Consider the following 25,969-nt stretch of genomic DNA (forward strand, 5'->3'; position numbering starts at 1 on the left):
TGGATGAGGGAAGTCCTTTCTCTCGCGTGGAGAAGACGGTACAGCTCTCAGGGGAGACCCCGCAGGCTTTTGCGGACCAGTTGTGGCCAGTGTACCGGAAAGCCTGCCCGGGGACGCGGGACCAGGGATTCCTCAACGGGGATTCTCTGACGCATTGGCTCCATTGCCTGGTGGCGAACAGCTTGCCACAGATCCGGGCCAAGGCAGAAGCCTGGTTCGACCCCAAAAATCCCCAGACCACAGAGATCACTGTGATTAGGCAGCTCACTCTGGCCTATAAAAACGGTAGGGGAGCCGATGCACACCCACCCCAGGGTAAGCTGCATGAGGTAAAACCCAGACCGGGTAGGAAAGAGTGGCACCAGGAAGGGAGTAACCCCCCCAGCACAAAGACCAATTGTTACGGGTGTGGGAAGGATGGTCACTGGCGGAAGGAGTGTAAGATCCCTTGGAAGGATAACAAGGGAAAGCATCCCACAGCCCCAGCCCAAAAGGCAGGGGTAGGGACCCCTTCCGCAGAGGTCGAGTCACTTTTGAGTGCCATGAGGTCCTTGCTGACTGGCCAGGGGAGAGTAGCAGCCGCCTGCTCTCACCCCATCAGCCCCATCCAACCCACAGCCGTGACTAGAGCCGGCGCAGCCTGTGTATCTGTGTTCGCTCCGATATGATGAGTGGAGGAGACCCATGTTGGAGATGGAGGTGGAAAAGGTAGCGGGGACCTATCTGTTAGACATGGGGGAATCAGCTAACCCCACCACCTCACCTCTCTCCAGCGGGGTCCCATACAGTCTATCAAGGTTCACGGGTAAGGAACAGGCTGGCTCGGTCTCCATCCCGCTCGCCATTCGGATTGGAACGCTCCGCTCCAAGTGGATGTGTGTCCTAATGAATTGGGAAGTGGAGGGTGGAAGAGGGGTCCTGGGGGCCGACTTTATCGTAGGTCACGGGATCCTGGTGGATTTGAGGAATCACTGCCTCTGGGGGGCAGGAAAAGTAAAGAACGGTGAGATCATAGTTATCCCGGGTAGGGAAGGGAAGGGGACCCTCTACACCATGAAGCCCAAAGAGGATTATAACCTCGGGCTCATGGTCAGCAACACCCCACCAGAGTTCCAGGCATTTGTGCAGGCCCACCTGGCCACATTTGCCACGCACAAACACGACTGCGGGAGGGTCACAGGGTTTGAGGTCAGAGTAGAAGGGGACCCCATGGCCCAACCACAGAAACAGTATAACTTCCCCAGGGAAGCAGAGCCAGACATGGAAGCAGCCATGTCCTCGTTAGTACAGCAGGGAGTTCTGAGGCCGATAGCCACCCACGTAAACTCTCCATTGTGGCCGGTTAGAAAACCGGACAATTCCTGGAGGGCCACGGTGGACTATCGGGTGCTCAATAGTAACATCCCAGCCTGTGCAACTACAGTGGCAGCAGTTGCCGACCGGATAGGGAGTATTCCAGCATCCGCGACCAATTTCACGGTGCTGGATATTTCCAACGGGTTTTGGTCCATCCCTGTAAGGAGGGAGGATCAGTACAAGTTTGCCTTTACATTTAAAGGGCAACAGTACACGTGGAACTGCTTGCCTCAGGGCTTCCATAACAGCCCCAGCATCTTCCATCAGTGCAAGGTAGACAGCTTGAAGGACTTTAGTCAGCCCGGACAGTTGGTACAATATGTGGATGACCTGCTCCTGTTCACTGATTCGAAAGAGGAGCATGGCCCACTATTGGCTGAACTACTGGAGCTGTTAGGACAGAAGGGTTTCAAAGTGAATCCCAAGAATGCGCAGATCGGCCAGCAGGAGGTGAAATTCCTCGGTCTGACCTTGTGCACCGGAGAAAGGGCCGGCGGTAAGACCGTCCCGGTGAGAAAGGAGAAAAGACAGCCCCTAGAATGTCCGTCCGGGGCAGCGGGCGAACCTTCAGCGCAGGTTTTAAAACAGGCCACTGGCTATGTCAACCAGTGCAAGCTGTTTCAGCCTGAAAGGGGAAAACAGCCAGTTGAGGTAAGGTCTGAGGATAAAGATCCTCAGCCTGCAGCGCGAGCGAGTTCACAGACTGCACAAGCAGGCGCTGTGGCTTGCTTGAAGGGAGAGGCCATCCAGCCCATCGATTGGGACATGCCCCCACTCTTCTGGGATTCAGACGAGAGGGAGGGACTTGAGGGCGAAAACCCCGCCCCTGTAGAGGGTTTTGCACAGGCGTGTTCGGGTCAGTCAGCTTTGCCTCTGACTACCTTCTTTGAGCGGTTCGAATCACTCGCCCCCTGGGTTCTGGACACCGGACTTAGATACAGGCAGCGATACAGAGAAAACTCGAGTAGACAGGTGGTTGGATGCAAACAAAACCATGAGGAAAACTTGATACAATCTTATGGAAAATTATTAGTGTACACTTCTACAGGCAAAAATTACAAGAGAGTCATAATAATACTATTATACTTATACAGGGAATGGGGAACACACGGCACATTGAGGGAAAACAAATATCTTAACAATCCCCTTATCCTTAGCCCACCCCCTGTACCTAACTAGGTTTATCTATGAGGGGTCAGAATTCATGCTCACCAATCAAAAGGGTTTGTTAGACTCAAACAGCGGTTGGGTTCGGGGTTCACTCTTGGTGCTCTCTGGAGCCTGCCGTCGTCACGTGGGCTCCGGGTGCTGCAAGGGTGTTGTCCAGGTTCGAGTACCCCAACAAGCGAGACTCTAACCATCTCCCCTTGACATTCAATGGCATTACCATCGCTGAATCCCCCACTATCAACATCCTGGGGGTTACCATTGATCAGAAACTGAACTGGACCAGCCATATAAATACTGTGGCTACAAGAGCAGGCCAGAGGCTGGGAATTCTGTGGCGAGTGTCTCACCTCCTGACTCCCCAAAGCCTTTCCACCATCTACAAGGCACAAGTCAGGAGTGTGATGGAATACTCTCCACTTGCCTGGATGAGTGCAGCTCCAACAACACTCAAGAAGCTCGACACCATTCAGGATAAAGCAACCCGCTTGATTGGCACTCCATCCACCACCTTCAAACATTCACTCCCTCCACAACCGGCGCACTGTGGCTGCAGTGTGTACCATCTACAAGATGCACTGCAGCAACTCGCCAAAGCTCCTTCAACAGCACCTTCCAAACCCGCGACCTCTACCACTTAGAAGGACAAGGGCAGCAGACGCATGGGAACATCACCACCTACAAGTTCCCCTCCAAGCCACACACCATCCTGACTTGGACCTGTATCGCCGTTCTTTCACTGTCGCTGGGCCAAAATCCTGGAACTCCCTTCCTAACAGCATTGTGGGTGTACCTACACCATATGGACTGCAGCGGTTCAAGAAGGCGGCTCACCACCATCTTCTCAAGGGCAATTAGGGATGGGCACTAAATGCAGGCCTAGCCAGCGACGCCCACATCCCATCAATGAATAAAAAAATTTTAAAAAAGTTACAATCTCTGCTTGGGTACTTTACCTTGCAGGGATGATTCTTCGCCGACAGCTTGAGTTTGCATGAAGATGCTCGCAGGTCGGCTGAGGCTGAAGGCCCGATGGTTCGAAGCCTACCCTCAGTTGCCCTTCCCCGGGTGGTCTTCCCTCCTCCTCCCCTCGTCGCGTCCCGCTTCGCCTGGCCTGAATTGCCCGTGTTCGCCTGACCCGGTGTTGGGGCGAGTCCAGATGGAGTTGGAGAGGGCACGGGCAAAGGCCAGGTGGTAAGCGCGGGATGGGGGAAGAGCGGCAGCCACGAGGGCAAGGGGTCGAAGAACCGGGGAGCGGCAATACCAACAGCAGCTGAGCAGCAGTTCCTTCTTCTTCTTCTTCCACTACCACCCCCGATTGCTACCTGGGGGCCTCCAATTATACCTTCGTCGAAAAACCTTATCTGCCCACCAAATCAGGTTAGTTCTTTGTTTTATTTTTGGCGGGCTAGTTAAAATAATGGTAGCAATCTATACTGACGGGTTTTTAGATGGCCGGTAATTGCATCTACTGGCGCGATAATTGACTCGTATTGTCCTGAAAGTCCTTGATGGGCTTGTCCAGCCTCAATGGATGTGTTTAATCTGTTTCCGATTATGTATGCAGACGGTTTGATGGCTTTAACTGTAGGCCTCATTGAATTCAGATCTGCCTCTAATTCGGCCTAATACATAATTCAAAGTTTGTCTGGGTCCCAAACCACAAAGTTCTTTTCACAGGAAACCAGCAGCCTTAGTTTCGATTTCCCTCAAACTGCCTGGGCTGCAGAATCCATTTTGGAGACCCGCAGGCTTTCTGCCATGAGGCACGGACGCCATCTTGGGTACCCTTTTTAATTTCAAAAGAAATGTCTACGCAGGGTCCCTTTTATCGATAATAACCTTTGGGGAAATGCACAAATTTTGCGAATCTTACACCCCTAACCCAGGTATAGAGAGGGAGGGACCTGAGGTCGAAAACCCCGCCCCCGACCCAGCCATGGGACACGAGGGCGGAGACTCTCAGCTCGCAGCAGCAGGCTGTGAAAAGTTACCTGTCCCCAACCCAGGTTCGGGAGGGGTCAAGCCTGGGAGAGCAGCGGCTCGGGTAAAAGGACCAGCGGCCAGGACAGCCCCACCCGCCAAAGCCCCCAGAAAGTCCCCGCGGACGCCCCAGCCGAGAAAGCCATGGTCACCAGCCCTCCAGTTCCCAAACATAGAAACATAGAAACATAGAAGATAGGAGCAGGAGTAGGCCATTCGGCCCTTTGAGCCTGCTCCGCCATTCAATGAGATCATGGCTGATCATCCAAATTCAGTACCCTGTCCCTGCCTTCTCCCCATATCCCTTGATCCCTTTAGCCTCAAGAAATATATCCAACTCTTTCTTGAATATATTTAATGAACTGACCTCCACCGCCCTCTGTGGCAGAGAATTCCACAGGTTCACCACTCTCTGGGTGAAGAAGTTCCTCCTCATTTCAGTCCTAAATGGCTTACCCCTTATCCTTAGACTATGACCCCTGGTTCTAGACTCCCCAGCCATCCGAAACATCCTTCCTGCATCTAGTCTGTCCAGACCTGACAGAATTTTATAGGTTTCGATGAGATCCCCTCCCCTCTCAATCTTCTAAACTCCAGTGAGTATAAGCCCAATCGACACAATCTCTCCTCATACGTCATTCCTGCCATCCCAGGTATCAGCCTGGTGAATCTTCGCTGCACTCCCTCCATGGCAAGAATGTCCTTCCTCAGGTAAGGTGACCAAAACTGCACACAATACTCAAGGTGCGGTCTCACCAAGGCCCTGTACAACTGTAGCAAGACATCCTTGTTCCTGTACTCGAACCCTCTTGCTACGAAGGCCAACATACTATTTGCCTTCTTAACCTCCTGCTGCACCTGCATGCTTACCTTCAGCGACTGGTGCACAATAACACCCAGGTCTCTTTGCACTTCCCCTTCTCCCAATCTATTGCCATTCAAATAATAATCTGCCTTCCTGTTTTTGCCACCAAAGTGGATAACCTCACATTTATCCACATTATATTGCATTTGCCATGTTTCTGCCCAATCATCCAACCTGTCCAAATCGTACTGGAGTTTCACGACATCCTCCTCACAGCTTACCCTCCCACCCAGCTTTGTGGCGTCTGCAAATTTGGAGATATTACATCCAATTCCCTCGTCCAGGTCATTAATATATATTGTGAACAGCTGGGGTCCTAGGACCGATCCTTGCGGTACCCCACTAGTCACTGCCTGCCACTCGGAAAACGACCCGTTTATTCCAACTCTTTGCTTTCTGTCCGCCAACCAGTTCTCTATCCAAGTCAATACCTTGCCCCCAATCCCATGTGCCTTAATTTTGCACGCTAATCTCATATGTGGGACCTTATCGAAAGCCTTCTGAAAGTCCAAATACACCACATCCACTGGTGCTCCCTTATCTATTTTACCAGTTACATCCTCAAAAATTTCCAGTGGATTATTCAAGCATGATTTACCTTTTGTAAATCCATGTTGACTTTGTCCGATCCTGTCACTGCTTTCCAAGTGCTCTGCTATTACATCTTTTATAATAGACTCCAGCATTTTCCCCACTACCGATGTCAGGCTTACCGGTCTATAATTCCCCACTTTTTCTCTACCACCTTTTTTGAATAGTGGGGTAACATTAGCTACCCTCCAATCCATGGGCACCGTTCCAGAATCTATCGAGTTCTGGAAGATGACCAGCAATGCATCGACTATCTCTAGGGCCACTTCTTTAAGTACCCTGGGATGTAGACCATCAGGCCCTGGGGATTTATCGGCCTTCAATCCCATCAATTTTCCTAACACCATTTCCCTACAAATACTGATTTCTTTCAGTTCCTCCCTTTCATCAGACCCTATGTTCCCCGACATCTCTAGAAGGTTATTTGTGTCCTCCTTTGTGAAGACAGAACCAAAGTATGTATTTAGTTGGTCTGCCATTTCCTTGTTTCCCATTATAAATTCCCCTGATTCTGACTGTAAGGGACCTACGCTTGACTTCACCAGTCTTTTTCTCTTCACATATCTATAAAAGCTTTTACAGTCAGTTTTTATGTTCCCTGGTAGCTTACTCTCATATTCTATTTTCCCTTTCTTAATTAATCCCTTTGTCCTCCTTTGTTGACTCCTAAACTGCTCCCAATCCTCAGGATTATTGCTTTTTCTAGCCAATTTATATGTCCTCTCCTTGGATCTTATGCTATCCCTAATTTCCCTTGTTAGCCACAGTTGAGTCACCTTTTTGGTTTTATTTTTATGCCAAACTGGGATGAACAAATTCTGTAGCTCATCCATTCGGTCTTTGAATGTTTGCCATTGCCTATCCACTGTCAACCCTTTGAGTGCCATTCCCCAAGCAATCCTACCCAACTCGCTCCTCAGACCATCGTAGTTTCCTTTATTTAAATTGAGGACCCTTGTCTCTGAGTCAACTACTTCATTCTCCATCTTAATGAAGAATTCGATCATGTTATGATCGCTCCAACCCAAGGGGCCTCGTACAACAAGATTGCCCTTGAGCCAGGGAGAGATCCAAGGACAGAGGTCCTCAGCCAGCAGCCTCGGGCTGTGAGGGACCAACAATCAAAGATGGTGCGGTCATGCCGGGGGTAGCGGCGAGCTGCAGTCCGACCAGGGATTAGCCTGGCCGCCCGGAGACAGGCGGCAGATGTATATCGTATAGTTTTAAGTTTAAGTTTTAAGTAAGGTGTAATTATTTAGTTTAAGTCTGGGTGTTTAGCTTAGGTTAAATAAGGTGATGGGTAGTTTTATGTAAGAAATCTGCCGAGAGTGTATATTTGGGTCGAGGTCGCGGGAACCGACCATGCCTCACCAAGCCAGAGAATTTCTTTGGGACCTGGCTGCATGTTTTTGCATCTTTTTGCAGAAAGATTTTCGGGATGGAATGGATCGTGATCCTATTCGCCCTGATCGGGATGAGTAAGGAGAGGAGGGGCAACATCCAGGACTCCCACATCTACGGGTGTTTGGGAGATACGGCGCCCTTGGCGATCGATGGGAGCGTCGAACGGGATGCGGAGGAGACCGCCGTCTATTTCCATGAGGGAAGATGGCCAGGATGGTTGGGGTACAATTCATCTCAGTACTCCAGCCAAACCAGATTCACGCACGGGGAAGCCTCCCTCCTGTGCCCCCCGGGTATGAGTCGTTACCACGAGGGTCAGCGTCACCGTTGGAAAGCGAATATGTTTGACGTGTAAAGGACACATTCCACTGGATAGATGGTGGTGGCTCAGTTGAGCAAGGACATGAGGAACCCTGAAGTCGAATGGGAACACTTGGGTAATAACACCCATCGGACAATTACCGGGACTCATGGAGTACTAAGTGTATGTTGGGACAAATGGTGGGAACCGGACCAAAGGATTTACATCTGTATGTGGGGGTCAGAGACGGTCTGCCCCGCGGGCATATCCATTGTTTTCCACTGGCAATGGCAAGACGCAGGGGAGGGGATAAGGTGGAATACCAGCCTGAAGGTGTGTGCGGTCCCATACACCCAGATTCCAGTCAATGCCACTGAGCTTGTGCCCCGCCCATGGCGCAGGCGGCGAGGTAATCCAGAGAAGATTGCCCCACCAGCACCAAGGGACCAGGGAATGGGTTGGTATTAGTCCCCACCGATCAGATGCTGTACCGGGGGTACACTACGCAGTAGCCTCCGTGATTCTAAATCTCACGGAGATACATTTACCGGAGTGGTGCCCCAAAGAAACAGAGCAGTTATACCAGGCCCTATTAAAGGGCATGTTCAAGAAGTTTTACGAGTTCGATTTTGCCCACGTGGACAAGACCGAACTCTACACCACACACCGAGAATTTTTGTGTAACCCAGGGAGGCAAAGAACGGGTGTATGGAATGATGTTTTTACTGCGTTTAATACTGGGTCCTCTGTCATCAACAGCCTGGATGACATAGAGCTGCAGACCCAGATAAACGGTTTAAAAACGCAATTAAAAAAGATATTACTGGATGAGAACAAGGTAGTGGGCTCAGAGTTGCATGAGAACCAGGCCATGATGGTCCATTTAAAGGAGATCATAGCTGAGTTGGAAAAGCACGCAAAGATGGTAAATGCTCTCATAAGGGAGGACAGAAATGCTTCTGACCAGGCTGCGCAGAATGAGGTGTGCGTGTTATACGGGAGGTGGTTACTGGGCGAGGGCCGCAGTAACTTGGAGGATTTAAAACAAGGTTTGGTCCCCTCCTGGATTAGCAACAAGCACCTCGCAGCCCTCCACACTTTTGAGAATGCATTGAGCCCGTGCCAACTCTGGCTAGCCTCCGAAGCCTATCCAGTCCCCGTGGATTGTGGGCGGTCCAACCACACAATCATGGGAGTAGTAGTTAGGATGCCGGTCATGGGTAGGACAGCCCAACCCGCACCGGTATACAGGGTTGAGAACATTGGAGTCATTCAGGGGGGTGCACACATTCGTTTCACAGTGGTTCCGCCTTACGTCATTAAGTGGGAGCACGCTATGACAGGTACTGACCTCTCAGGGTGCCGGAGCCGGGGAGCACATATAATCCTGTGTCCCCAGCACTTGAATGCCTTTTCAAGACCACAGTGTGGGTTCAGAGCTGCTGACGCAAAACCTATATATTGTACCATGGAGGCAATGGCACAAGGCCATGTCCCCCCGCAGGTAGCATATATAGGGGGTGGGACATATTGTGTCACCACCGGCGCGTCCCACTACCAGCATGGACAGCATAGCTGGTGTCCGGTCAGTGACAGCAGTTTCTGTTTTAAACCCGAGGCAGAAGTTCAAGTGGCCCAGGAACAAATTGTCCCCATTCCTGAACCCTCCACTGTTCACCTCACTGTGAAGGAGAATTTTACGAACTTGCAAAAGTACATAGCGCACTTTGGCTACGAAATTCCCCCTCTCCTTGAACATTTGACCAAAATTCTAAAAGCCGTTATAGTTTCACAGAAACATTTTTACACTCTCGAGCAGAAAACAGTAGAGATAGGGACGAAGATATTGGATATTGTGACTCCACCCTGGTGGAACCTTTACAGTAATATAGAGGTCCCTTCGTGGATCAGACTGGCTTCCCACATCCTTGTGGTCTGCCAGTTAGGGATAGTGCTGTATTTAGTTTGCATTCAGTGTAAGGGAAAAGGTCGGTGGTCAAAATTCCGAAACCAGAGCTTTTGGAAGGAACATTATGTAAAGGTGGAGGAAGATACACCGGTTTAAGTTTTTTCCCTGTATTTCGATTAAAGAAGTGTTGTTTCTTTGTGTTGTTTTTTTAATTGAAGGTTTTCTTTTGTTGTTTGTGTTGCGACGCGGTTTAATAAAGATATGTGTACCAAGTGGTGCAGAGGTGTTAGACCCCCTCCATGCTTGGATGTGTGTGTAAAGTCTGTAATTTTACTCTCTGTATGCTGATGTACACTACATTTTCGCGGAATGGGAAGTGCATGTGTCGTGGGTATATTAGATAGATAATTACAGGGGAAGGTTGACTATGGAGGGTCAGAAAAATTTTGCTCACTTTAAAGCATGATACTTCAAGCAAGTTTTAGTATCACAGGGGGAGTGTAAGATTTGCAAAATTTCTGCATCTCTCCGCAGGTTATTATTAATAAAAGGGACCCTGCCTAGACATTTTAAATTAAAAGGGGTACCCAAGATGGCGTCCATGCCTCGTGGCAGAAAGCCTGTGGGGTTCCAGAATGGATTCTGCAGCGCAGACAGCTTGGGAGAAATCGAAACTAAGGCTGCAGGTTTTCTGTGAAGAGAGACTTTGTATTTTGGAATGAGACAGGACTTTGAATTATGTATTAGACCGAATTGGAGACAGATCTAAATTCAGTGAGGCCTATAGTTAAAGCCATCAAACAGTCTGCATACATTATCGAAAACAGATTAACACAGCCATCGAGGTTGGACAAGCCCATCAAGGAACACTCAGGACAATACAAGTCGATTATTGGACCGGTAACTGCGATTACCGGCCATCTAAAAACCATCAGTATAAATTGCTACCATTGTTTAAACTAGCCCGCCAAGTTTAAGACAAAGAACTAACCTGATTTGGCGCGAAGATAAGGGTTTTCGAAAAAGGTATAACTGAAGGCCCCGGGTAGCAATCTCTCTTTTGCGCTCTTGCTCTTGCCCTTGACCCTGCTCTCATGGATCCGGCCTCTTGGGCTGCCGCTCGTACTCGTGCCCTGGCCTCATGGCGGGTTCTCTCCCCGGAGCAGATTTTCAGTAACCAAGGACACCATACCAACTGCTGGGAAGGGGAGCGAGGCCCAAGTCCACAGCCATCTAGGATGCCCAGGCTGCAGAAAAGGGGGCAAGACGAAGTTGAGCAGGTAGCCCAGGACTTGTATAGTAGTCCGACAAGACGAGACGAGTGGAGACGAAGAAGACGATAATAACTCGATAAGGGCAGAGCAGGGCAGCGAAAAATGTATCGATAATTTAAACCAAGCGCCTAGTTATAAGCTGATGCTTGGGGAAGAAAGTCCTTAAGGACGGTGAAGGCAAACACCTTGAACACTGCAAATAAATGCAGGTGTCCACACCATAACGAATATGCTAGCGTTCGAAGGATGGGTAGTAAAATCTAAACAGTAAAAACTGCTAATTGTCTCATCGACGTAACGTTGCCGCTGACGACCGCCCGAGGGAGAAGAAGAGGAGAACCCATCGAGACGAGACGACGACGGTAGCGGAGGGGAGAGGGTGTGTCGCAGCAACCGACCCAACACCGCACCCCTGAGGACCACGTGGCGACAAGGTACCTAGAAGGACCAAAAACCCAGGCTTTTAAACTCGCATTCGTTAACAGTTGGCTTTTACCTTTGGATTGGTGAACATGAATTCTGACCCCTCATAGCTTAATCTAGTTAGGTATAGGGGTGGGATAAGGATAAGGGGATTGTTAAGATAGTTGTTTTCCCTCGATGTGCCGTGTGTTCCCCATTCCCTGCATAAGTGTAGTTATTTGTATTTGCCTGTAATGTTATAATGATAACTTCCTTTAAAGACTGTATTAATTTCTCTGTTCAATTCAATTCAATTTTATTTGCCATATGTAACCAGTACTAGTACAAGTACAATGGAATGCTTACTCCCCATAGGGACACGTCAGCTATTCTTACAGCGCCATGTTCAGAAAGTCAATTCAATGGCTTCCAGTGGCAGTGGGAGCACGATGTCCCTCAGCTGCTCCGTCCTCGTCACTGCGGCCTCCTCCTCACTGTTGCCAGCTCCATGTGTGGTGGCCTGCTTCTCCCGCTCATGATCCGACCTCTGGCCGCCATGCTCGGCTCCCCCCTCCTCTCTGTTCAATAAAATCTTGGTTTTGCTTGCATCCAAACCACCTGTCTACTCGAGTTTTCTGTATCGTTGCCTGTACCTAAGTCCGGTGTCTAGAACCCAGGGGCGTGGGAGCGATTCGAACCGCTCACAAACAGTCAGGGGCATAACTGACTGGGCGCACACGCCACCCCACACTATCCCCTACACCGTCCAGGGCCCCAAACACGCCTTCCAGGTGAAACAGCGATTTACTTGTACTTTTTCAATTTAGTATACTGTATTCGCTGCTCACAATGCATCCTTCTTTACATTGGAGAGACCAAATGCAGATTGGGTGATCACTTTCTTGAACATGTCTGTTCAGTCCGCAAGCGTGACCCTGAGTTTTCGGTTGCTTGCCATTTTAATTCTCCGTCGTACTCCCACTCTGATCCCTCTGTCCTCGACCTCATACATTATTCCAATGAATCTCAATGGAAGCTTAAGGAACAGTAACTCATCTTTCACTGAGACTCTTTACAACCTTCTGGACTCAATATTGAGTTCAACAATTTCAGATCATAACCATTGCTCCCATTTATTCGGACAGCAGGTGCTGGTAATCTTTTATTCCTTTACTTGTCCCATTACCATCCCCTTTCACCTTGCACCATCGTCCCTTTTGTCATTTAATCGCTCCTGCCTTCCACCCAATCAAAGATCTTCCCTTTTGTTCTTTCCTCCTCTCCCCCCTTTCCCTGCCTCTGTACTTACTTAAAAACTGTTACATTTCTAACTTCTTGTAGTTTTGATGAAAGGTCATTGACCTGAAACGGCCTTGATTTTAACTCCAGATGGATTCTGAGTTTCAGGTCGCTTGCCATTTTAATTCTTCATCCCACTCCCACTCTGACCCCTCTGTCCTCAATCTCATGCACTATAGTAATCTGGGATGTAATGTTTAAGTTATCCACCAGATGGAGCCAAAGATTAAGGGATCATATTCACCAGTGTTTAAGGTAATGTCCTGGTACACCAGTTAGTATGGTAATGTGGCATTGCATTATGGGTATGACTCAGAGGGGTTCCTCTATCTTGCATCGTGCAGTTAGAAATATTGGCCTAGAAATTGAGTGGGCTTAGCGCCCAATTAGTGGCGCTAGAGGGCCTTGCGCCGGACTTATAGCCGTTTTGCAAATTGACTTGGGCCTTACCATCGGCGTTAGCCGGTAGCGCTGCGCCGGCACCAATGACGTCATCGGTGTGCACAGCGTCCCGGTTGCCGTGGTAACCCGGCCCCAAGCCCAAATTCAGTTGCGCCCGCCTCGCCCGTGGCAGGCGCAACTAACGAATGTGAAAAGTGTTCTTACACGCCTTTGCGCCGGCGCATAAAGGTGGAGCGGCGGCCGGCCGCGTTCCCGGCGGCCGCCTGCCCGCACCTCCCTTCCCGGACTCCTGCATCACCCCCCCCGCGGCCCTGATGAGTGTGTGCTGCGAGCCCGGCACTTCACCGAGGTGCCGGGCTCAGATGTCGGGGGAATCCGCCGGACAGTTGTCGGCTGCAGGCAGCTCCTCCTTAACAGAAGGAGGAGGCCTGCAGTTCCCCAGCCTGCCGCACCGCATCGGGTGCCGCAGCGGGGGATTAGCGCCGGGAAACCCAATTCAACGCCCGTTTTCAGGCGCTAAAACCCTCCTTTAGCGCCCGCCGCCCTCTGGGGCCGGCGCAACCGAATTTTCGTCAGGCGCTGCCGCATTAATGCTGGCACAAAATTTCTGGCGCTACAGCCCTGGCGAGCCCACAACCCAATTTCTAGGCCATTGTGTTTTGCTTGTAGCCTGTAAGAGATGTTTCTCTGCTACACCGTGTAATAAACATTTGGGTTTTCTGCCTAAGAACTCGCTTCTCTCAGTTTCGGACCTTACCACTCGGACATCACATATACTATTTCAATGAATCTCAATGGAAGCTCAAGGAACAGTACCACATTCTGCCTGAATTAAAATTACAGTCGGGTCTCAATGATGTCATTGGACCACAGCATGCATATGTAAAGAAAGTCCCTGTTGACTCCGGCGCGGGTCCTTGCTGCCTGTTCAGGAAAGCAGGTTAAAATTGCAGATGTTGTGATCTGGGGGCTTTTGGACAGGTAAGAGGCCAGGGCAATTTTAACTGCTCAACTGCCAGGTGAGTGAGTAGGGTTAAAATTGTCCATGTTAACTCTGTTTCTCTTTCTACAGATAATGCCTGTCCTGCTGAATATTTCCAGCTTTTACTCTTTTTATTTGAGATTTCCAGCATCCACAATATTTTGCTTTTGAACCAGTATCAGTCTTGAGTATTTCACATGGTACATTCCAGCCCATAACTGTCTCAACAAAAGGAGATCAGGGATCTGAGGGATATAAGACTCACACAGAAATAAAATCTATAGCTTCCATATAGGAGTTTTCAAGGTCTAGTCACCTTGACGACTCCTATATGGCAACTATGGAACAGTATTGGTGATGCCCTGAGGCCACATCTCATTGCGGAACACAGGAGACTAACAAAAAAAGTACTGACTCAGTTGCACCACACTGAAATGACACATTGTGCACAGCAATGAAGGGATCATAGAATCTTACAGCACAGAAGGAGGCCATTCAATCCATCAGGCCTGTGCCGGCTCTTTGAAAGAGCTATCCAATTAGTCCCACTCCCCTGCTCTTTCCCCATAGCCCTACAAATTTTTCCTTTTCCAATTCCCTTTTGAAAGGTACTATTGAATCTGCTCCCATCACCCTTTCAGGCAGTGCATGCGAGATCATAACAATTCGCTGCGTAAAAAACGCCTCCTCATCTCCCATTTGGTTCTTTTGCCAATTGTCTTAAAGCTGTGCCCTCTGGTTGTTGACCCTCCTGCTGGTGGAAACAGTTTTGCCCTATGTACTCCATCAAAATCCCTTTGAACACCTCTATTAAATCTCCCCTTAACCTTCTCTGCTCTAAGGATCTGAAGTCAAGTAGTCACATCTCTTAAGAACATTCTAATTATCACCTTTGAGGGTCATACCTTCCAACAAAATAATATCTGTGCATGAAGTCCAAAACCATTGAGATTGCTTGTTTCCATCTACGAAAGATCATACCATCTACACTTATACATTTTTGAATGATTGAATGCTGCTGTCTTTATCCTTCAGAGTATCCATGGAATGGAAATTATGTAAAAGAGGGCTGCAAGTCAAAAATGATTCTATCAGACAGAATCCCTGAGTACTAATTTGTTCATTAAAAATGTTTTTGATTTATGTGTTATTTTTGAAGTTTCACCTGTTGTTGCTCCTTGATAAAAAAAATCCTCATCCACTCGCATCCCACATAGTAATATAACCACAAAGCAGCACTTACACGTTCATGGTAATCAAGTCTTAGGCACCTATTTCCATAGCAGAGGTCATCGGTGCCCAGTGAATTTAGAATAGTTAATGCAAAATGAACCTATTTTCTCTGCTGCTCTATTCTCGATGTATCCTGTAAAAAAAATACACAGAACAAATGAGATTCTACGGATTCTTGCTTTTCAACATGTTAGATAAGTTTAATCTTTCTCGAAATGTAATGGGTTAAAGATCCTCAATATGTATTAGAAGGTTAACTAGCTCAACATTAGTCCAGTTGCACCATTCTATTATCCCCAATTACCAATCCAGAATCGATGGGTGGTGAACATGGGGCAAAAATTGAATCGCTGGTTGTCCAAATCTTCAAAGCTATCAATAGGATCTAAAATAAACAAACGCTTGGTGTTTTTTATTTCTCACATTCCATTCATTTGCACATTTGTCAGGTGCTAGGAAACATCCAAGTTTTCTTAGAAATATGCAACATTTGCTGAACCCAGCACAGCGCAGTGTTTAAATAACTTGTTCATACAGTCTTGTTTGATGTTAAGTGGAACAGTTCAGAGGCCAGCAGATTCAGCCCGGTGAACCTCACAAATAAATATAATGGCGTACCCCCAGTCTAATTTGTAAAGTTTCACTGGGAATCTATAAAATCTATGACATAACCTTCCTGAATTTTTGAGACAAAAGTAACCTTTCTAGTAAATAGATGTGGGTTCATAATTAAGTTCTAATGGGTGGCAGCCTGTACTGTGCTAATGAATTGAGGGCAGACAGGCTGATTGACATTCAAGGCAGCTGGTGGAGTCCTTTAGTCGGCCTACTAACCTGCCATCCATTATTACTGTTCAATCACCATTCCACTCACTACTGCAGTTTGCTTTCCATGTCCTTTGCCACTTTCAAAAGACCCTGCCCCAGCTCAGTCAGTCTATAGAGCGACAGAAGCAGAGAATACCACGTAACCACTGATGGTACACTGAAGGCGCTGTTTGGCTGACACCCTGCCTTGTGTCAGAGTGCTCCATGGAGTATTCTGACTGTCCCCAATTCAGCGCTACATTCTGTGGACAATACCTTTGAATGATGATGAAGTAAGCTTTGGCTTCTACACGTTAAAAGCGCAGCGCTGTAGATAAGAACAAAACAACTTTTAGAAACAGGAAAATGTCATTAGGCCCAACCATCCCATCGCTATCGGGTAGATCAACCCACTTACTCACCATTCCCCCTCGTCCCTTTTCTCTAGAATTTTCTTTGTTATTTGCATCTGTAACTCCTTAAGAACGAAGAAAAGCCTCCCCCTGATTAGGTGGCCAGACTAATGACTTATACAGAAACAATATAACCTGTTTTGATTTGTACTCTATCCCTTTACGAATGCAACCTAGTACCTTAATATGCCTTTTCACTCAGGAAAACCAGTTTGGTTAAACAGGAGAAAGCAAAACACTCAGGATAATGGGTAATTATCCTTCAGCCCACTTGCTGGTATATTTCAAATTTACAGTCCTTGTCCTTTAAAATGAACATTATTTAAAATATGTGTTCACTCTTCAACAGGAGATTATTAACAGCTGCGTTTCCCCAGCCCCTTGACACCAAAGTTACTTTACAACAACATTTTAAGAAGGAAAGAAAGAGAAGTTTGGGAGAAGCCTGCGATTATCCCTGTCACCGACTTGCCTGCAGGCCTAAGAGCCTGGGGGGTGCTGTAAATTCTGCCCAACTTTGACAGCGCAGAGTAAAATCACTCTGTTTATGATGCAGCACCAGCTTTCAGTTAAATCAGTGTCGGGCTTCTTCATTTTTTGTTTCTGTGCAAGACCCACATAAATCATTGCCCATATAGGCTGTCAAATGGCTGTAGAAAATATCTTTAAATGGATGACTACTATTCTGTAGAAATGCGAGACGGCAGAGTTAAAAGCTTCTGCAAAAACACGTATGACCTGATTTAAACCTCTGAGCACTGAATACTGTGCCTTAAAGCAATTCAGGCTATTTGGAAAAAGTTAATGCTTGTCTTATAAGATAGTTTAAGGCTTTTTTTTCTCTCTATCTGATTTAATATTGAATATAGGTGCAATTTTAAAAGATGGAATTGTCAAGACTATTTATTTGTAGTTGGGAAGAAAATGTTTAATTATTTACTTTCCAGGACTGCCAAAGAAAAGTGAAGCAATCAGTAGGATTTTTTTTAATGTCAAATTGGCATAAAGTTATTGGAAGAGGTTTATCTTGCGTGATTAGGCACCACAGTAACATTATTTGATAGAATATAAGAGATAGCTAACTCTAATATCATCCCCAACCTTTTAAAGAGTTTGGGCCTAGAAATTCAGTGGGCCTTGCGCCCACTTAGCGCCTAAAGAGGTCTTTTGCGCCGGCGGGGTGGTAGCGCGGAAATTGAGTGCAGCGGTATTGGCGGCGGTAGCCGTTAGCACTGCGCCGGGACCGATGATGTCATCGGTGTGCGCGGTGGCCCGTAACGCCCCGAAACCGCGCCGATCCCCATATTTATTTGCGCCTGCCTCCTCCGAAGCGGGCGCAAACAGCGAACAGAAAACGGGGCCGTCCTGCTGCCATAGTGGGGCGCTTTAAAGCTGAAGGTGCGGCCGGCCGCTTTTTCGGCGGCCGCCTGCCCGCACCTCCTTCCCCGGCCTCCTCCACCCCCCCCGCGGCATTGCCAGCTGGTTTCCGTGGAGCCCGGCACTTCTCCGTTGTGCCGGGCTCTTTTGCCAGCACTCGCGATCGGGGCTCCGGCCGTTGCAGGCACCTCCCCCTTAAGAGAAGGAGGAGGCCTGCAGTACCGCAGCCTGCCGCACCGCATCGGGTGGCGCTGCGGCAACTAGCGCGCCGATATTCAGTTGCAGCGCCCCAAACGGAGGCGGGTACACCCTGGTATAGCGCCCGCTTCCGAATTGGGGCGCAGAAGATGAATATACGGCGTGCGCTAATGCCTCCCCGCCTAGCGCTAACTTTTGGGCGCGAGCTAGCTGCCCGCGCCCAAGTGAATTTCTAGGCCCTGGTGTTTAAAATCCATAGTTACATTACACTGTAGTGCAACCGAATCTGTACTCAAACACTGCAGACAATAACAAGCAGGCACATCTTTATCTGATGTGCAATATGTAAATTGCTTCAAAGTGGATACCTGACAACCATTAATCTATGAAGCTTCTGTCCTCTCATTTGACATTTAAAACAAAGTTCTAAATTAGCACTTAAAGTGGAAAAAAATCTAGGGACAGAGTACTTTGGACAAAAGGTACTCACCCAAGACGTTCCTTCTCCTTTAAAGGAGCAGTTAACTTCAATTAAATTGCTGTTAGTATAATTGTTAACAATCTCTTTTACTCTCTTTATAACTTATGCATTTTAAGTAACTTTTTTCAAATAAGCATTTTATCAATTATTTCTCTCATTCTCCCACTTAGATAGCCCTATGCCGTACAACATCACTGACTGAGAGAGAGGAGCAAGGAGACTTTGCAAATGTCACTCTATAACCAGCTACTGCACGAGAGTGTCATGAGACGACTTTTCACCTGATCTTCTCGCCTCGTGGGGAAGTACCTGACCTCTGACGGGTCTACCTCCTGACAGCACAACTGAGATTCTCCCCTTCAAGTCACACACCATCCTGACTTGGAAGTATATCACCATTCCTTCATCGTCGCTGGGTCAAAATCCTGGGACTTCCTCCCTAACGGCACTGTGGGAGTACCTTCACCACATGGACTGCAGCAGTTCAAGAAGGCGGCTCACCACCACCTTCTGAAGGGCAATTAGGGATAGGTAATAAATGCTGGCCTTGCCAGTGATGCCCACATTCCATGAACAAATAAAAAAAATAATTGGGAACTTATTCATAGGGATGTGCATCAAAGCTCTTACCCATTCCATGGCACAGGACATTGGAAGAATGAATTGACTTCCCCACTCGAGGCCACCATTTTCAATTTATTGAGGGAACTTTGGCTGCTTGCTATTGGCCACCTCCAGTCTGACTCCATTGCCCAGGCAGCACGTGATTACATCGAAGCTGAAACATGGAGACAGGCTGCTCATGATAAAGGGACAAGCATAATAAACACACTATAACAGCTGTCTTTGTGCCTAACCCGGAAACAGGATGCAAGGAGGTGGCCAATGGAATACAGGGAGGTGGCATTGGCCAAAGTTGAGGGTGTATTAGCTTAACTATTTCAAAATAAATTCAAACAGTTCAATTTATTTTACATTTTAAGTATCCTCAGGATGAATAAGTGTGCATTAAACTGAATTTAAAATAAATAAAACAAACTGGTCCTTTAAGATCACAAAAATTGTTTATATCACAATCTTTCAACCTACTGAACAATTTCAAAACATACCTAAATTATTTTTTTTAACTCCACTTGACCCTTCAAGTTGCTTTTTTGAATGATTTGCATAGCACAGTAGCCCTTATAGAAGAGCAGGTATGTGATTCGAATATCAAGGTTCTTACCAGCAATATACAGCCCTGCCAGTACAGTCTACACCATATTCACCCTGTGGTGTAAAGATTTGTTTCCTTTCTCCTAAATTTGAGCTGCCAAATTACAAGTGGAATTTTTTTTCAGCTGTGCTGACAGTTAACTGGTGCACGCCTGTGAGCGAGTCATGTGCAATGGTGGCATAGCATATTAGAATATTGACATTTCTGTCAGAGTATTGTGCCTTCAGTTCTGCCTATAATTTCCAATGCAGTGAACTCCCATCTCAGCTGAGCCTGCCATGGGAGGTAGCAACAGCAAGTGAACCATTTTCCCCAAAATTAGGGGGGGGAGAATTGTTGGAGCATTCAACCTAGGATGTTTTCATATATCTATCAGCAGTTCATTCAAATACAGTATTGGCTGTGATAAGGAGCAGCTCATGTTCTCTTTATGGGGATTATGGATAAAGTGAGAGGGCTTAAAAGAGGGAGGAGAAAATAACGGCCGGGATTTTGCAGTCAGCGGCGAAGGAACAGTTTGCCGTTCACTATGCTGACAGCTGTCCACAGAGTTTTTGTGGGCTATTGAGCAGAGAGTTGCTGTCATCGGGTGTCTGATCCAGCATGATGCCTTCTACAGAGGATTTGTGGTGTGTGTGAGTGGGCCAAGAAACTGCATGGCTCTTCAACCAATCAGATTGAAGAATCCTCACTAAGACAACAGTCTAAACTAAGAAGTATAAACAAGGAAGTATAAATTAGATTTAAATCATATACAGAAAATAACGTGAGAGAAAGAAAGATGAGATTAAGAGAGAGAGATAAAAGAGACAGAAGAAAAAGTTAAAAAAATATATATATTTAAAATCACCAACACTAATTAACTCTGAAGGAATGAGACTCCACACTTGTAAAATTAAATTTTCAGTGCCAGAGAAGTTGTTTGGCAGTAATTATGATTTATCACACCGTTAAAAATTCACTTACACCTGCATACACCAGCCCTAAATTGTTCTGCCATGTTTAATGGGTAACTAGTGGGTAAATACCACAATTTCACACCCTTACATGGATTTCAATGATGAGTCTATTGGAAAGATACTGTCACAGCGCAGCCTGTGGAACAGCAGGGCAACTCGGACAGCAACTTCCTGATTTCCACATTTAACTGCGCATCTGCATACGCCGGAAGTTGCTGTCCAATTTATTCCATAATAACGGTGAGTGCTGCTAGCCTCACTGTTATTGTCAATGCAAAACCCAGGCCAAAGTTTAAACTGTGGTTATTTTAGTACCACTCCCATTCCAAACTGTAAATGTATTTTTTTAAAGTATTAATTAGCCCTATTCCTACCAATCGAGATACTTCGGCCAGAATTTTCTTTACCTGGGCGGGTCCGGTGCGGGTGGTGGCCATGTCGGGTGGTGGCCATGTCGGGTGGCGACCCCGCTGCTGACTCCATTCCGCTGTTGAAAATGAACTTACCTTAATGAGGCCTATTAAGCCCGCCCAGCGTGTTATCCGGCCCAATGAGATGGAGCGGGTCTGGTGACATCCTTCATGATGCATTTTCAGCTGGGATCTTTAAAGGGACCATGGCCACATTACATTTGAAGTTTAATCTAACAAAGTGAGCATTGAATCTTTATAATAATATAATAAAAGTTATATATGAGTGACAAAGAAATATTTAAAAAATATTATCATATTATCATAAGTAATATGACGCCATCTACAAATATGAACCAGAACATAATTTTAAAAGTGTGGCAGAGCCACTGAGGGACTTTGAGCAACTGTACATAATTCCCTTTAATGAGGTTTTACTCCAACCTAAGCCTGTACCAGTCTGTTAGTGATTTCTGTGTTTGTACATACTGTTTGCATGCACGGGGCGTGGTCCCTTTAAGACTGCGGCAAAGCGTGGGTAAACGCGATGACGTCATGTCGCTAATCACGTGACCACTCAAGTGCGGGAGAAACGTGATGACGTCATGACGCCACCCACGGGATCGCCCTGGCAGTCCTCGTGGAGCCTTCAACCAGCAAAGACCAGTTTTCGTGGTTCTCCTGTATCGATCTCGACAAACTGTTTAAACTCATTAGTTCTGCATTGAAACTTGTTTGTTTGATCGCCTGAGTCGACCTCAGTTCTTAGATAGGCACTTGGCAATTCCTACAAAAGTACATTAATTGGGAAGTTATTGGTGCTTTAGTCACAAATCTATAGACTTTTGTATCAGTAACTGCTACAAATAAAAGATGTGTGTGTATAGGTAATATATAAAATTAAGCAGATTTTAAATGTAATTGTAAAGGGGTGGATTTACAATTTTATGCAAGTTCAGCGGAAGAGCTGCGGAAACCCTGACAAACAGTGTAAGTGGTGCTTACAATGTGTTTCTGGGATTTCTGCAGCTCTTCCGTTGAAGTTAACAATGGACAAGTGAGAGAACCTCCACAGAAATTCACCCTAAAGTCTCAGACTGAAAAATTAAATTAGTCATATTCAGGGACTGAAAGCAAATTGAACCAGTGAAATGAGTGATGAGAATAAAATTGTTACGGTTGATGGCTTGATTTAATCTGTAACTGGACAATCAGTATACTGTGAGAGAAACCTGACCAGAAACAACACAAACATTTATTTAAATGGTAAATGTCATTTTTTAGTGCAGATCAATTCACAGCAATAACTGTTCTGTTGGAAAGCAACAGCCAAGAATGGCCAGTGAAAAATGTATTTCCCTCACCATCCAGGGTAGGAGGGGAGCCTTCAGCACTCAAATCCCTTCAGGAATTTCTGAATTAACATTTATCAGTAGCATTTCAAGTAGAACAGAATCTCTATCAATCTGTTAGCTGATGTAATCAACATGTTTTTACTTTGGTTTGTTTTTCATGCTGTCAAGCAATCAGCTGGAGCAATGGCCACGGAACTCACGCCTCAGGAGGACAGACGTGTTTCCCAAGCTGTGTGAATCCCGTGGCCATGCTGGGAATGTTAATAAGTAAGTGAAAAAAGGCACTTAAGAGCCTGTAAACTACCTGATAATCATTTCAATTGGGTCCCCTGCCGATGACAGACGTGCCTGAGGGAAAGGTGCGTGGGAGCGAGATGGAACCTGCTGTTAAAAATAACAACTTTCCCACCTGACCCGCCACCAATCCCGTCTGCTACCACCCCGGACAATTCCATCCTTTAATTGCAATGTATTAATGATTCCCAGAGATAGGCCAATACAAATTTTAAAATATGCACTGCCAAAGCGGCAAGTTGGTTCCAAAATTGGCTCAGAGGCAGGAAACAAAGGGTAATGGTCGAAGGGTGTTTTTGTGACTGGAAGGCTGTTCCCAGTGGTGTTCCACAGGGCTCAGTACTGGGTCCTTTGCTTTTTGTGGTATTTATCAATGATTTGGACTGGAAATAGAAAGTATGATTAAGAAGTTTGCAGATGATACAAAAGTTGGCTGTATGGTTGATAATGAAGAAGAAAGCTGCAGACTGCAGGAAGATATCAATGGACTGGTTAGGTGGGCAGAACAGTGGCAAATGGAATTCAATCTGGAGAATTGTGAGGTAATGCATTTGGGGAGGGCTAACAAGGCAAGGGAATTCACTATAAATGGTAGGACACTGAGAAGTGCAGAAGATCAGAGGGATCTTGGCGTGCATGTCCACAGATCCCTGAAGGTAGCAGGACAGGTAGATAAGGTGGTTAAGAAGGCATACGGGATACTTGCCTTTATTAGTCGAGGCATAGAATATAAGAGTAGGGAGGTTATGCTTGAACTGTATAAGACAATAGTTAGGCTGCAGCTAGATTACTGCGTGCAGTTCTGGCCACCACATTACAGGAAGGATGTGATTCTTTGGAACTGTAGGGATTTCACAATAATTTCGAGATTTCCTACAGTTCTAAAGATTAATTTTGATTAAAAGATACCTGGGGTAATATACCTTTAAAAATCCAGGGATCAAAATGGCCGTCGGACCGCATGGCAGAAGATAAAGGACTTGAAAAGGTAGCTTGGATGTGTCTGTGAAAAGGTTCAATGGGGTAGTCAATCTGCCAATCAAAGGGGAGTTCCCCTCCATGCAGCAGACAATCAATGTGTTTACAGAAACTGCTACTTTGTGTACACAAAGGATTTACTGCGGTTTCAGCCTGACCACAAGGACAATGACTCTGTTTAAATAGTTCAAGCCACGGCAGCTTTATTCAAAGGACACATTTAAACTGCAGCTTTATTGAAAAGCCCATCACAGACAATGAGGACACATTTAAACTGGAAACAGTTTAAACGAATGTGTAATTCATCCAAACCCATTATACGCAATGGGGCAGTTTGGATCCCTTTTGTTTAGCCCAGATACATCTGGATTTGGGCGGGAAGATTTTGGCCCCAAATGGGGCATAAAACATAGCTTCTCAGAAGCCATCTTTCTCTTGCTCTCTCTCTCCCTCTGTGGCCTCGCCTCCGTGCCTCTACAACATGGGAGCCTGCCTAAAGGAGTGGAACACCAGCAGTTTACTTTTAAAATACTGGGGTGTTTTTACTTCGGGGCAGTGAAGATCAAAGATTGCAGGGCACGGAGCAGGCATTTTCATTGGTGAGCATATATTTTTCTGGCCTTTTACAAGGCAACTTAGAATAGGTATAGGGGTGGGAATTAAGTGGGAATTTTGTTAGAACTGTGATTTTAGTCGATTTTCCCTCGTTGTGTCCGTTTCTCCTCCCCTATTTTAAGTAAGACAGTGTTGCACTAGCAGAGAAGTGCTATAGTGAACACTGAGTTCTGTATTGAAACTGTATTTAAAAAGGGTGTTGCACTAGCAGAGAAGTGCTATAGTGAACACTGAGTTCTATATTGAAACTGTATTTAAAAAGGGTTGTTGCACTAGCAGAGAAGTGCTATAGTGAACACTGAGTTCTATATTGAAACTGTATTAAAAGGGGTGTTGCACCAAGCAGAAAAGTGCTGTGGTGAACACTGTGCAGCTGTTTTTTAAAAGTGTACTGTATGTAAAGGAGTGTTGCACTGAGCAAGGAGCGCTCTAGTGGACACTGAGTGCTGTACCAGGCATAAGTGCTGTATCAATTACATTTTAAGTTGTTTCTTTCTTTTTTTGTTTCAATAAATACTGGTCTGTTTTGCACCCAAACCACGAGTCACATTTTCTGTCTACATCGCTACCGAATAAGTCCGGCGGTCAGAACCAGGAATAGGGGAGCGCTTCGAAACCACATGGGGGTCCCTGGAGCAGCTCAGATGCTTCTGACTGGCCAGAGACAATAACCCCAACCCCGCTGTTTAATTCCTACAGAACAGAGGAGGCTGAGGGGAGTCCTAATTGAGGTGTGTAAAATTATGAGGGGCCTAGATAGAGTGGATAGGAAGGGCCTATTTCCCTTAGCAGAAGGGGGCATCGATTTAAAGTAATTGGTCGGAGGTTTAGAGGGGATTTGGGAGAAATCTTTTCACCCAGATAGTGGTGGGGGTCTGGAACTCACTGCCTGAAAGGGTGGTAGAGGCAGAGACCCTCATCACATTTAAAAAGTACTTGGATGTACACTTGAAGTGGCATAACCTACAAGGCTATGGACCAAGTGCTGGAAAATGGGATTAGGGTGGCATCGACAAGATGGGCCAAATGGCTGTAAATTTCTATGATTCTATGATTCTCACTACACGGAAAAAGCAGTGGGATGATGCATAGAGCTTGCACTAAACATTTTACTTGGTACACACTGTTGCAGAGAACTTTTTTTCCCTCAGTGGTGGAAAGCTGAAGGTGAAGCTTTTGACTTTTTGGCCATTTATTGCATTGAGCAAGTAAAATTTCCACCTTGATTAATGAAGAGCAGTTTAGTCCATGCAAAGGCTGTAAATTGGATTTATCTGATACAATGCATTTATGTTTTGTTTGCACAAAATAATATGATGCATTTGAAAACATTAAACTTGGTATAGTGTTATAGGAATACAAGATAATGTAGGAGAAAAGTCCATTCAGTATGACCATTGAGCTATGACTGGCACAGCAATGACAATGGTGATTAAAGCATCAATTGCCACAGCATAGAGGACAGTCAGGAGGGGAGGACTGCATGGCTATAAGGGAGACCAGCCGATTTTCTGTCCATTCATTTAAATGGATGTGCAGTCCTCCGCACCTGACTCTCCTTTATGTACTGCACTCAGGTGATCCAATACACTCAGGCTTAGGATCAAGAAAAATCTTTCTTTTGGTCTGTTACTGTATAAAGAGAGCACTTGTTACTGACCACGCTGTAGCTGTGCTTGTAGATGAAATGCTTGCCTA

This window comes from Somniosus microcephalus, chromosome 2 (genome assembly GCF_052327205.1).
Source record: "Somniosus microcephalus isolate GS21.2 chromosome 2, FLI_Smic_1.0, whole genome shotgun sequence".
Classification (NCBI taxonomy): Eukaryota; Metazoa; Chordata; class Chondrichthyes; order Squaliformes; family Somniosidae; genus Somniosus; species Somniosus microcephalus.